Here is a 9,890-nt window from a genome sequence, read left to right on the forward strand (position 1 = left end):
AGTTGAATGTAAGACTTTGTAATTGTCTTTATGTTTAAATAGCACATTTACATTGGCCAATAAGTTAACAACATTGTTAACACATGTATCACCAAAGCTTACTGGGAAAATACAGTTAGCCCATGGGGTGGTAAGGCACAGAGTCCACTCCGGGTCTAGGTTCAGGAAATCACCATCCCGCTAGGCCTTCTAGTAGTGGTGGAGTCCAAAGTGTCTCAGCATCACAGGGGAGCCCTTTCTAATAGAGACAATGTCCTCCGCCCGTTTCCATAACATTGAGGGGCCACTCAAAGGAAAGGGAAAGTCGAGCCGAAGCTGCAGACGGTTGTCTCCAATTTTTATTCCACTGCGGATACGGAATGCGGCCCCTTTAACCCCCCCGCCGGGAGCATACATTACCTGCTCGAAGCCGCGGCTGTGTGTTAGGCTCCCTCACACGCAGCCATGACGCTGAGCAGGTAATGTATGCTGCAGGCCAGGGGCTGCTAGAGGCGGGATGCGGGGGATTAAAGGACCAGATCACATACTAGCAGCAGAATTAAAATTCAGCTGCAGGTATGTGACACCCTCAACTTCACTGTACCTGGATTCACAGTGGATTTCGCTGCAAACTCGCAGCGTGAAATCCTCTGCAAATCCAGTAGGTGTAAAGCTACCCTAAAGCAGGTCCTTAACAGACGATCAGCTGATAACCAGGCAATTGATCGGTCTTCGGCTGATTGCTGTCACTTTTTACACAGGTCGATTATCGCTGCAGGAGTGTTTCTAGCGACACTCCAGACAATATCAGCCTGTGTAAAAGGGCTATTAAGTTTTGTTGTGATTTGTTAATTATGCTCACATGACTTCCAAATGGCTAGAGGTAGAGATGGGCAAATCTACAGCAGGAAGGAAGCTAATTGCTTCATTCCTATCAGGATTCTGCTCATGAAGCTGCAGACCTTGAAGTCTGCTCCGCTCTGTGCCGCTCCTCCCCAGGTGCTGGGAAAAGATGGATCCAGTCCTAGGAAACTTCTCCCAGTTTCCCAGGACTGGATCCATCTTTTCCCAGCACCCGGGGAGGAGCAGCACAGAGCGGAGCAGACTCCAAAGCCCGCAGCCTGATGAGCTGAATCCTGATAGGAATGAAGCGATTGGCTTCGTTCCTACTGTAGATTCGCTCATCTCTAACTATAGCGCTACACTACTGAACTGATATAGTTTAGGCTACTCAGTGTCCATATTATTTGTCTGTTGACCATGAAAACCAACACCCATTGAAACTAATTGAGATCAATGGGAAACGGCTCTCACTGCACACAGGACATCCATGCAGCAAATAAAGGAGATCTCCCTTACCTGTGTGTTCTGCGTCCTGTGCTTGCATCCAGACACCTCTTATTTCTCACTCCACAACATGACAGCGGTTAGTAGGGTCCTCACCAACCACCTTTATATGAATCAGAAAGAAAATACATCAATATAATAATATAGTGTCACATTATAAAGGGATTATGTGGGGACAAGGAATATTATCTCTAAGTCATGTGAGAGTTTCTGCACAGAAAATTAGTGGTGTGTGTAACCCCAGCAGGAGAGGCAGGAGAGCCGACCTGATTCAGCACCGCTGCATCCCGCTTACATGAATGGCGTCATTACAGAGACCCCTAATAGAGCGAAGCTGCAGCCAGTTCTCTCATCATGACAGCAGAGCAGTTGTGTCCTCAGCCGCATCACAGTCAGTGTAGGAAACATCCAAAACAAATATCAGCACTTTTACCATGATGACTACCGCCCCCTGCAGGATACAGGACCCCAGTGACAATGGGTCGTTACTAATGGTAAAATGTATACATACCATAGTCTGGCTCTCAGGCTCCATGATAGCTTGTTTCCAACTATTAGTTTCCAGCTGTTCTACGTCGACGCGGCTTTTTGTGTTGCTAACAACTGCCTAGAAACCAATCACAGTGCAGCTTATAGTGCTCCAGCAGTGAAAGCTGCCCTGTGATTGGCTGCCTGTAGCAACCAATCACAGTGCAGTTTATAGTGCTCCAGTAGTGAATGCTGGTCTGTGGTTGGCTGCCTATAGCAACCAATCACAGTGCAGTTTATAGTGCTTCAGTAGTGAATGCTGGCCTGTGATTGGGTGGCATTTACCTCCATCAGGGCCGTTTCTAGCACCGTGCCAGCCGGGCGGCGGCACGGGGCGCTAGAAGTTAGGGGGCGCCATAAACCGAACATAAGAGCAGTAAAAAAAAAAAAAAAATTCTAATCGCGTCTGAAAGTGGGCGGGGCCACGGTCGCAGAGGGCGGGGCCAATGACGCGCGAGGGGATGGGGGGGAGGAGAGCTCACCTCAGTCAACTCTTCACTTTAGCAGTGGGGCAAGCACTAATGCAGCTTCTTTGCTCCTCCAATGAAGCAAGGAGCTGTGAGGGCCGCCTACTGCCAGAGGAAGAGAGGACAGACCGCCCCCTTCCTGCACCTGCCTGGGCCTGGAGGAGGACTGCCCTGCATGTTGTAGGTAAGGGAAAGCCCCCCCCCCTCTGCGGGTGGAGGGGCGGAGCCAAAGTTATGGGGCGTAGCCTCGTGTGTGTGTATGGGGTGTTATCTTTTAAGTTCCTGAAGAGTATACAGTATCCCCCCCACCCTTCCCTCTTCATGTATTGTCTATGCCCTAGTGTGCCCCTGTGCTGTTCAGGGCCTGGAGCCCATATGTGCAGGGGGGTGGGGGTACTTTATGGGCACCAGGCCCTGAACAGTAGTGTGTGTGTGTGTCCCTCTCTGTATACTGTTCACTAGGCCCTGAAGGTTACATTGGGGAAGGGTGGGGAGATCACCCAGCTTTCCCACCATCTTGTAGGCAGTATAATGGGGTCATCCAGCTAGCCCAGGGTCCTATACTTAGTATGATCAGGGTCACCCAGCTTTCCCAGGATCCTGTAATCAGAATGATAGAGGTCACCCAGCTTTTCCAGGATCCTGTAATCAGAATGATAGAGGTCACCCAGCTTTCCCAGGATCCTGTAATCAGAATGATAGAGGTCACCCAGCTTTCCCAGGATCCTGTAATCAGAATGATAGAGGTCATCCAGCTTTCCGTCATCCTATACTCGGGGGGGGGGGGGGCATGGGGGATGATGAGGGCTGACTGCACACATGGGGGATGATGAGGGCTGACTGCACACATGGGGGATGATGAGGGCTGACTGCACACATGGGGGATGATGAGGGCTGACTGCACACATGGGGGATGCTGGGGGGGAGTAACTGCCAGTGGCGGATTATAATATAGGCGGTATGGGCGGCCGCCCGGGGCCCGAGGCTCCGGGGGGCCCATGCCTCCCACATTATTACTTTGTATGAGGTTACACAGCAGCACATCACTTTCGGGGCCCAGTGGGCCCCTGAGTGATGTGCTGCTGTGGCGCGCTCTCCCTGGAGTCCCCCCCCCCCCTGTCCTGCGTGAGCTGTGGCTGTACGCTGCTCCAGGTGGGCGGGACGCATCGCAGCGGTCAGAGGAAGCTGGTGAGGCAGAGCTGACAGAGTCTGTGCCTCATTGCAGCCAGCAGTCTGGGGCCCTGTTTCCTCCCCTATCTGCTGTCCTCTGCTGTCGGGGGAGGAGTGGAGGAAGAACCCGGTGCCCACCTGGATGAAGGTAGAAGCAAAACTGCAGTGAGCCTGCATGGGGGGAGGGACAGAAGAACCCAGTGCCAGGACCAGGAGGAAGATGGAGGAGGGAGGGAAGAGGCTGCTGTCTGCTGACAACCAGGAGTTTCTTTGTAATAAGTAAGTGTGTGTGTGTGTGTGTGTGTGGTGTCTGTTACACTGGGTCAGGCTGTATACTGTGTGTGTGTGTGTGGTGTCTGTTACACTGGGTCAGGCTGTATACTGTGTGTGTGTGTGTGGTGTCTGTTACACTGGGTCAGGCTGTATACTGTGTGTGTGTGTGTGGTGTTACACTGGGTCAGGCTGTATACTGTGTGTGGTGTTACACTGGGTCAGGCTGTATACTGTGTGTGTGTGGTGTTACACTGGGTCAGGCTGTATACTGTGTGTGTGTGGTGTTACACTGGGTAAGGCTGTATACTGTGTGAAAGCACATAGAACTCTCTCCTAAGTAGGTTGTGCTGGTGTAAGGCACAACTCTTAGGGTGGTATTACATGGGCCGATGGGTGGTATTACATGGGCCGAATAGCTGTGAATCTGCTAGATCGGCGCTCGTTTACAGGGCCTATTACACGGCCCGATTATCGTTAAACAAGGGCTGCAGGGACATCGTTCCCGATGTCCTTGCAGCCCTTGCTTAACTAGTATACATTACCTATGCAGGGTGCATGGCTACTCTTCTGCTGCTCAGCCAATGATTGGCCACAGGGGTCCCAGTAATTGGCTGCGCGGCCTGTCAGCTCAGACAGGCTGCTCTGGAGCTGGAGCGTGCGGGACTCGGGGAGAAGCAGAAGAGGAGCCCTGCACCCTGGATAGGTAATGTATATCGTCAGCCGCCGGCCGTGCACCGCTATTACACGTAGCGATGCGCGGTCAGCGCCCGACAATTATAGGTCAAAACCTATATCAACGATCAGACGATGACAACGATCATCAGCTGATCGTTGTGTTTATTACACGGAACGATAATCGGCCACATCTACCAAAGGGGAATGACACTGGTGGCCATGGACCGAAGGGGAATTACACAGGGGACCATCTACTAAATAATGGAATACAATGGGGCCATATACTGATGGGAGGACTACACTGGGGGCAATCTACTGACTGGGGGGCCATATATTAAAGGAGGGACTACACTGGGCACCATCTACTAAAGGGGACTACACTGGGGGCCATTTACTATATAGAGAATGCACACAGGACGCACTGTTACGAGCAAGCTCATCACTTTAGAGTCTTTAGGGCACAGAGCTGCCTAAGGAAGGTGGCAGGGACTGCGGGGCGTTTAGTGGAGCGGCAGGGGTTAATGGAGACTCACGGGGGGGCCTCAGTGATGCCGTGGAGAAGAGTGTTAGTTCATTCATTGGTGCACAGGGGGTCACATGGTGCAGCACGGCACCGCCTCCGGGACGTGCTGCTGGCCTATAGGATGCGGGCGTGATGTATAAGGGGGGGCGGGGCTTCCGGGAGCAGCCCTCTTTACCAGCAGCCAGGAGTACAAGCAGCCCTCCCTCCCGCCCTTATTGCAGGTGTGGTTCAAGTTTTGGGGTTCCTTGTATTGATGTTGTTTCCTTTTGTTTTAGTGAAAAGTTATACTAAGTCACAGCTGGAGGTGTGGTATCTGGTGGATCCGGTGGTCATGCCCGTCAGTGTTCGGCGGCCGGCATACCCGTTGGAAAATGTTCGCCTGGAGGCGCTTACGTGTCAGTGGAAGTTGGCAATTTGCCCGGTTTTAAGACAAAATAAACAAATGATAAATAGCTGTGGTCGACCACCATCCAACAAAATACGCCTGTGTGTTGAGTCTTATTGGAGAGGCCCCCCCCCCCCCCCGCCAGGGTCATGGGTACAGGGGGCGGGGTCGTGTGTAGCCCAGCAGTCCCGCGCCAGTGTACCTGTGCATTGGAGGGCCCAGGGTGCATTTAATCGGTCACTGTGTATAGGCTCTGAAGTATTATAACTGTATTTCCCTAATACAGTCTTCTGTTGGTCCTTGTGCCTAAGAAATTGGAGAAACCCTGCCTGCTTTAAGAAAATATTTGCAGGATGAGAGACCATTGTGTGTTGGTTGGCTATCACAGGGTGATGGCTAGAGGGGATACTTGAAGCAGCAGCTAAGATAAAGTATGACCAGAAGAGCTGCCATGGGCTCTGACCCTCCCTCCAAACACACTCACAAAAAATAATAAATGGCTTTTGTATTTCCTAGACTGCTTGCTAGAGATCTAGGTAGGGGCTAGCCACCCCAGTGGTCTATGCTGCAGGCTGCAAGGGCCACCTCCAGACTACTGGTGCACGTGTAGCTGTACTGAACAGGACTTGGATGTGAGGACATGAACTATAGTATTACTGTTTGAGAATCAACTGTATTCTTGAGCTGTTTCAATAAAAGTGTGCTGTGTGTGACCAAATACCAAAGACCCTACTGGCATTCATTTGCTTCTTAAGCTTTGTAGATTTACTGTATCAGTGTATATATTGGTGGTCTGAGGCCTCATTCACATCTGCCTTAGAGGTTTCCAGAATCTGGCAACATCCTGGTCTAAACAGCACAGCATGCAGGATTACATTGTCTATTGAAACGCAGGACACCATTCTGGAAACCTGACGGGTGCTATTATAGTCAACTAGGTGTCCAGGGCCCATGACCAAAATCTTATCGGAGATGAGAATGAGACTTAAGACAAGTCATGGGGTAATTATATTTTTCTGATGATTCATACATACAAATACAGATGAAAAATGGTTTAATATTTATTAACTGAAAATAAAACATGACCTGCATAGTGAAACCTTACCAGTAGATGGCGCCATATAACAAACTATAATCTTCCCATCCACTCTCAGATAATAAAGAAATTGTAGTCTGATGCTTTTATGAGAATTGTTGAGTTTTATGAGTTATTTGATGTAAAATGTGTTAATACTGGAAAGATTTGGTGCCATAAGACTCTTTACAGTGTGTGTGTTCCACAAATTATTGTAATGGCATGTTTCATTTCATTATGAGCCCTAATGGAGACAGGGACCGACCAATTTGAGTGTAAAGAAATGTTTCTCTGTCGTGGGCACTAGTACACTTGGAAGTAACCTTTCACAACCCTTACATTTGGGCCTGCGGAGTGGGAATCAGGATACAATTGTGATATGGTAATTAAATGGTTATTCCAGGACTATAGTATTCCTAACATATACCATTTATATCAAATCAGCTCTAAAGTTTTAGTAGCCACTGTGCCTGGTATTACAGTTCAGGTCAATGGGACTGAGCTACAATATCAGGCACAGCCACTACTGAAACTACAGCTTTGTGTCTGGTAAAAAAAGGTGAGCGCCTCATGGTAAGAATCGGACCACTAACAATCTGAAATTGATGGCCTATCATAGGGAATATATCCATATAAAGCTTGGAACATAGAAACACAGTGTCTGAATTAGTAGTGTGGTGATGCTCACAAGTCCCAGCGTACAGGTATAATAATCCACAATAGAGTAGAGAAAGATGGTGCCACCCTCCACCACATATATGTTTATTCACCAAACCTTAAGGCATACAAGCAATTAAAACTGTAGGATATAAAAAATAATGGACTCGGATATGCTTCATACACAGAGGGGGTCATTTATCAAGTCTTAAAGCCCCTGATGTAAACCTTAGTAAATCAGGAGCGGGAGGAGGCCACACCCCCTCCCCACCTTGCTGTGGTGCCTCCCCCCCCCCCTTGTCCCTTTGCCGAGGCGTACACCAAGGGGTTACTAACTTCAAAGTCTGCAGCCTGATGAGCAGGATCCCGATAAGAATTATTCACTTTGTTCCTTCTGTAGATTTGCTCATCTCTAACTATAGTGCTACACTACTGAACTGATAAAGTTGAGGCTACTCAGTGTCCATATAATTGTATTTCCACCATGAAAACCAACACCCATTGAAACTAAGGGCCCTTTTACACAGAAAGATTATCTGACAGATTATCTGGCAAAGATTTGAAGCCAAAGCCAGGACTGGATTTGAAAAGAGGAGGAATTCCAGGCTTTTCTGCATGACCTGATCTCTGTTTATAGTCTGTTCCTGGTTTTGGCTTCAAATGTTTGCCAGATAATCTGTCAAAAAATCTTTCTGTGTAAAAGGGCCCTAAGGGTCCATTTACACAGAAAGATTACCTGACAGATTATCTGCCAAAGATTAGAAACCAAAGCCAGAAACAGATTATAAACAGAGATCAGGTCATATGGGAAAGCCTGAGATTTCTCCTCTTTTCAAATCCATACCTGGCTTTGGCTTCAAATCTTTGGCAGATAATCTTTCTGTGTAAATGGACCCTAATTGAGATCAATGGGAAACGGCTCTCACTGCACACAGGACATCCATGCAGCAAATAAAGGAGATCTCCCTTACCTGTGTGTTCTGCGTCCTGTGCTTGCATCCAGACACCTCTTATTTCTCACTCCACAACATGACAGCGGTTAGTAGGGTCCTCACCAACCACCTTTATATGAATCAGAAAGAAAATACATCAATATAATAATATAGTGTCACATTATAAAGGGATTATGTGGGGACAAGGAATATTATCTCTAAGTCATGTGAGAGTTTCTGCACAGAAAATTAGTGGTGTGTGTAACCCCAGCAGGAGAGGCAGGAGAGCCGACCTGATTCAGCACCGCTGCATCCCGCTTACATGAATGGCGTCATTACAGAGACCCCTAATAGAGCGAAGCTGCAGCCAGTTCTCTCATCATGACAGCAGAGCAGTTGTGTCCTCAGCCGCATCACAGTCAGTGTAGGAAACATCCAAAACAACTATCAGAACTTTTACCATGATGACTACCGCCCCCTGCAGGATACAGGCCCCCAGTGACAATGGGTGGTTACTAATGGTAAAATGTATACATACCATAGTCTGGCTCTCAGGCTCCATGATATCTTGTTTCAAGCTGCTCTACGTCGGTGCTGCTTTGCTGTGTTGCTAACAACTGCCTAGCAACCACAGTGCAGCTTATAGTGCTCCAGCAGTGAAAGCTGCCCTGTGATTGGCTGCCTATAGCAACAAATCACAGTGCAGCTTATAACACTTTAGCAATGAAAGCTGGCCTGTGATTGGCTGCCTATAGCAGCCAATAACAGTGCAGCTTAGAGAGCTCTAGCAGTAAACACTGGCCTATGATTGGGCACCATTTATCTCCATTACTTCTAGTATATGCTTATAGGCCCTGTAATTTCAGGTCCTGTCAGTTTGTATGGTATCTATTATAGACAAGGAAACCATGCAGTGTTCTAACCTACATGTATCCTCACACTGCAGGGACACCAGTGCTGTAGCCCCTGTCAGCAAAAAGATATCGCCCTCAGATTAGTCCAGCAATGGTTACACAGGTATTAAACGGCATGATTTTCGGGGAAAGCATGCGCCGACCTGTCAGCTCAGTGCTCGCTGCCTGTGCTATTACACACACAGAGCAGGCGGAGAGCAGCGGGAGGAGCTTCCTGAATGATCTTTAGGTCATTGGGGCTGCCCATTGAAGTCAGTGGCGGTGTGCTGCCCCGGTTCTTATTTCAAAGGGCGACACACAGCAGAGCGTCACTGACATAATCATGATTTTTCAGCATGTTGAAAGACCAGCACGATGTCGGCTGATCGTTTCAACATGCGCTATTACAGTAAACAACTAGATTTGCATTTCCAGGGAAATACATAGTGCTTGAAAAGAGCGCCCCTTTAACAGTGACTTCTCTTTAAGAGAAACTTTAACCCTTGATACTCTCCCTTTAAGAGCGACTTTGGTACAGTCCCTTTAAGAGCAACTTTAGTATAGTCCCTTTAAGAGCAACTTTGGTACAGTTGCTTAAGGAGGGACTTTGGTGACAACGCTTTGAATGACCTATATACTGTCCCTTTAAGACCAGCTTAAGTACTCTACCTTTACAAGTGACTTAGGTACCACCCTTTGAAGACCAGCTTAGGTACTGACCCTTTAAGAGCGGCTTGGGTACCGCCCCTTTAAGAGCGATTTGGGTACCATCCCTTTAAGAGCAGCTAGGGTAACGTCCCTTTAAGAGCGGCTCGGGTGCTGTCATTTTAAGAGCGGCTTGGGTAACGTCCCTTTAAGAGTGACTCATGTAATGCCCCTTAAAGAGGGACTTGGGTACTGTCCCTTTAAGAGCAACTCGGGTACCGTCCCTTTACGAGCGGCTTGGGTACCGTCCCTTTAAGAGCAGCTTGGGTACCGTCCCTTTA

The 9,890-nt window shown here is 48.5% G+C and overlaps 1 long non-coding RNA gene across 1 annotated transcript; it reads right to left on the minus strand.

Moving 5' to 3' along the window:
* Window positions 1-1,155: 1,155 nt before the first annotated feature.
* LOC138775737 (uncharacterized) lies at window positions 1,156-8,661 on the minus strand. The gene is made up of 3 exons (XR_011360634.1): window positions 8,550-8,661; window positions 8,051-8,141; window positions 1,156-1,429 (listed from the first exon to the last, which is right to left on the minus strand). It is a non-coding gene; the product is annotated as an uncharacterized lncRNA (long non-coding RNA).
* Window positions 8,662-9,890: the final 1,229 nt, after the last annotated feature.

The sequence above is a fragment of the Dendropsophus ebraccatus genome, unplaced genomic scaffold, assembly GCF_027789765.1.
Source record: "Dendropsophus ebraccatus isolate aDenEbr1 unplaced genomic scaffold, aDenEbr1.pat pat_scaffold_1975_ctg1, whole genome shotgun sequence".
NCBI classification, from domain to species: Eukaryota; Metazoa; Chordata; class Amphibia; order Anura; family Hylidae; genus Dendropsophus; species Dendropsophus ebraccatus.